We start from the raw sequence: 4,278 nt of genomic DNA, 5'->3' as shown, positions 1-4,278 counted from the left end.
CTGGGGACATTCATTTCCTGGCATTGCTGGCACACCTTGCTGGGAGGAAATAGAATCCAGACCAAGAGCAAACCCAGCCACAGATGTGTGGCCACCGCTCTGGGAGCCAGGCACGGGCACGGGCGGCACCTGCTGGCATCATCCATGAGATCTGCACGAGTGCCACCCATGGTGGCTGTGCCAGGGCCCCTGTGGCAAAGATGATGAGAGTGAGTGGGCAGTGTCCTAGGGCTTCACACTGGGAGAGAATGCCAGGTGTCCCAGGTCATCCAGAGGTCTGCTCAGCGGCTGGATTGTGGGAAGCACACTCCCCAGGTGGGGGCCCTTCCCTGCTGCTGCACTCTTATCCCCCTGTGGCCCCAGGCTGTGGCCATTTCCCGTAAGACACACCAGCCCTTCTGAGCTCAGCCAAGACCACTGTGGCCAATATCCAGCACAGTGCCCAGCATGTAGGAGGTGCAATAAACATTTGTGGAGCGAATGAATAAATGAGTGGCTTCAGCATTGGAGCCTTACCTGTTTTCTGTTTGCAACCTCGGAGACCCGCCAGGGTCCAGGTGTCAGGAGTGCCAGCCCCAGCCCACGTGCCAGTCTGGCCTCTGCAGCAGAACCAGCAAGGTGGTGCTGCCCACAGGGCATTCCAGCCTCCAGAGGCCCCCTCTGCCCACAGACTCGCACAACCCTCCAAGTCAGGCTCTGAGCTGAGCACCGCAGGCTCGGAGAAGGCCTGTCCTTTCTGCTGGGTGGACTCAGCACTTTGGACGTGCCCATCTGCCTTCTGCTGGAAGAGGCGGAGAAATGGGACCTGAAGCCACAGGCTGTGTCTACAGAGAAGCCACCCGCCTTCTCCCTCACAGCTTGGAGAGTGCCTGAGCTCACAGACACAGAGCTTTGAAAATGAAAAACCTCGGAGCACAGCTGGGGATGTGGTGCTCCTTTTCCAAGCTTGCCCCTGCAGGCATCCCTCAAGCCACAGGGGGAAAGATAGAGGGGTAACCCTATGCCTGCTCGGCCATTGTGTCCCCTGGCCAAGGCCCCTTCCCTACCCTGAAAGGGCATGAACTCAAGATCTGGACCCAGCAAATGAGGCCCAAGGCCCCCAGCAAGTGTGGCCTCAGCTGTCCCCCTGCTTTCCAAGATCCCAGCAAGGGCTTTGGCCCCTGGGACTGCCTGGCTCCCACCCTGGCAGGGGAGGAAAGGCCTTCTGCCAGCTGCATCTTTGGTGACTCTGCACCTTTCTTCCGGGCTCCTGCACCCTGTGCTTCTGCCATCCGCTGGGTTGTAAACCCCACTCCTTGTGCCTTGACTGTCCCGTTTGTCTAGGATGTCACAGTGGGCCAGGGGCTCACGGGCTCCACTCTGCACACCAGGGTTATGGGTAGGTTGCAGAGCACATGTTGATGAGCTGCCACTCCCCAACCGGGGTAGCAGAGTGTACCCAAAGACATACTCATCTCCATCTGGGGTTCCTCCTGGGAGGTAGCGCTTTGGGGCTCCCCAGATGGAGTCTCCATCTAAAATTTCCCTAGTTATACATGAAAACAATTTTAGGGAGCTGGTCCAACGAGCAACTTCAGATCTGCTGTGGACTGAGGAGGGAGTCATGACGAGTCCTAATAAACACGTGCCCCTCAGTGACCAGCTGTCTAAGCAATCACAAGCCCAAGGAGTTCCTTTCCTGCCTCCATAGGCAAAACTATATCCAAGGGATGCACACATAGTACTAACTCCTGTTTCAAGGTTTATAGACACATTTTAGGTAACATTAGGGTTATATTTTTAAACCAAGGGTCTGTATTAGGGAGTTGATCCTGTCCCTCCAGGAGCTGACAGGCTGCAGCTAGTCTCCCTAAGCCTTGGGGATACACTTCTGCTGGCATACTATGGTACAGATAGTGGTCCCGTGGTCCCTATCTGAGGGGTTAAAACATTTCTTAATAAGATAATTTAAAGAGGGTGCTGAAAAGACTGTAACAGTCGAGTTTTTACAATAGAGTCAATTTACAGAGAACGATTGCCCAGCAGAAAGTACACTTGTGAGAGTATGGGTCCCTACTGTCACCTTGTATATAATGTCTGATAAGGGCTGGGTAAAAAAGAAACATGGGGCCTCTGACACGGAATTATTAATTGTACCCTGTAGGTGACTCGAGAGACAGGCTTCCTTAAGGTCAATGTACAGGAGGGTACATTAGTGAAATTGTATACAGGGACAAATATAGGGTCAGAATGGTCTTGTACTGAACGAGGTTTAGGATGACAGCCCAGCAGCAAGACAGGTTAGCGGAGGAAGCAATGGGTTTGAGAAATCCTACCTGAAGAGTTGTCTCACCAGGCAAACAAAAATTCCAAGGAACAAGTGAGATGCATAGGTTATATAACTTCACGTTACTTATCTCTTTTGTGGAAGAGTAACTTTAGGTCCTGTAAGGGCTCACAAGCCCACTGCTCCTCCAGTCACTCAGAAGGTGATGAATCCTACAGGTGAGGGGTCTCTGGCACAGCTGCCTCTTTTATTCGAATGTGATGAATCCATGGTTCAACTCCTGCAAGTCTGGTTGACGAGTGAGTTGTCAGGAGCAACTCAAATGGGCCGATCCACTGTGGCTGTAGTCGGTCCTCAGCATGCTGGTTTCCCCAGGTTTTCAGTAACACCTTGTCTCCTGGCTTTATGGGGTGAAGGGGCACATCCATTGGAAACTGGAGCCTGTTGGAAGCAAACTCAGAAATAGTAGTTAGTGTATTACCAAGCTGTTTTCCATGCGAGCCTCCATCTCTGGGGACAGACAGTCATTGGGTGAGTCCTGACTGGGAGCTCTTAGGAATGGTCTCCTATATAAAATTTCAAAGGGCCTAAGAGCCAGCTTTCTTCTAGGGGCCACCCAAATTCTCAGCAGGGCAAGGGAGAACATTTTGTCCCAAGTTAAATTGGTCTCTTGACAAATTTTGGAGAGAGTTTTTTAAAGTTTTATTCATTTATTAAGCTTTCTGCAGTGACTAGGGTTTCCATGATGAATGCAGTTGCCAAACTATTTCTAAAATCCTTGATATTTCCTGGGTGATTTTGGCAAGAAAGTCTTCTCCATTATCACTTTGGAGAGTTGATGGAAGTCCAAACTTAGTAATAATTTTTTTTAAAGGGCCTTAGTGACTTTTGATGCCCATTCAGTCCTGGTGGGGTAAGCTTTAACCTGTCATGAAAAAGTGTCAATAGAGATCAGCAAATAGCAAAAATTTCCAGGGACTCACGGCATCATGGTAAAGTATGCATGCCAATCTTCTCCTTCTCCTTCTCCCTCTCCATTGCACTCCTTCCTTTAGGAGTGGCTGCGAGGCTCTGGGAGGCTTTGGGTTATTTTTCAAGCACATAGGGCAGCTTGGACTACTGTCTGAATAGTTCTCTGTAAGTTGGGCCCAGCCATATGGGGCTGTATCTTATCTCAAACCAACCAGTACTGCAAATGTCCTAGGTCTAAATGGCATAAAAGCCCCAACGGCAGAGACAGAGAATTTCCAGTGTGCACACCAGTTTTGAAAAATGTAGTCAAAAGAGTTACTTTTACATTCAACGATCAAATTCTTATTTCCCATAGTCACACACAAACACACTTACACACCAAAGGGACTGCAGTTCCACAAATAGGCCTAAGGAGTATCAAATGCAAACAGCCGCAGGTCCTGCTCTCCCAAATGGTCGCGGTGTCCAGCCCAAACAGGAATCCCTGAGAAACTTCCTAAATGGAGAGAGAAGTTGCTCTGCTGTGTGGTCCCTTCAAACAGCACTCACCTGTGAGGACAGGAATGCCAAAATCCAAAGGTCAAAGGTCCATTCTTCCCTGACAGTCAGGGATGGATCTGGGGCTGGTGACAGTGAAGTCAGTGGGACAAACCAAAACCAACCTCCTGCAGAGACTCAGCCAGGCAGCTGCTAGGGAGGCTTTAAAGTCTCTGGAGGGAGGTACAAGCAGTCTCAAATCTGCCTGCCTGCTTAACAGGGTCAGGCGTTTTTCTGGAGGCGAAATGAACGATGCACGAGGGGAGTGAGCATCATTGCAGGTTTGGGGTGGAGCGCAGGGCACGCAAGCGCAGTGAGAAATGACGCTGGTACATACTTCCCATGATCAAAAAGTGGTGGGTAAGTCCCTCCCAGGGTGGGGATTTCAGTACTATAGCGAGCTAGGGGTCAGTATTGGTCATTCTTTCAGCCTCGTGTGCAGGCTCAGTGGGTCTCTGGGCATGGCGTGGTGGAGTGTCGCTTACCTTGTCTTCTCCCAGCTT

The sequence above is a fragment of the Propithecus coquereli genome, unplaced genomic scaffold (assembly GCF_000956105.1).
Source record: "Propithecus coquereli isolate 6110/MARCELLA unplaced genomic scaffold, Pcoq_1.0 Scaffold28, whole genome shotgun sequence".
Taxonomy (NCBI): Eukaryota; Metazoa; Chordata; class Mammalia; order Primates; family Indriidae; genus Propithecus; species Propithecus coquereli.
This window is presented reverse-complemented; position numbering follows the sequence as displayed.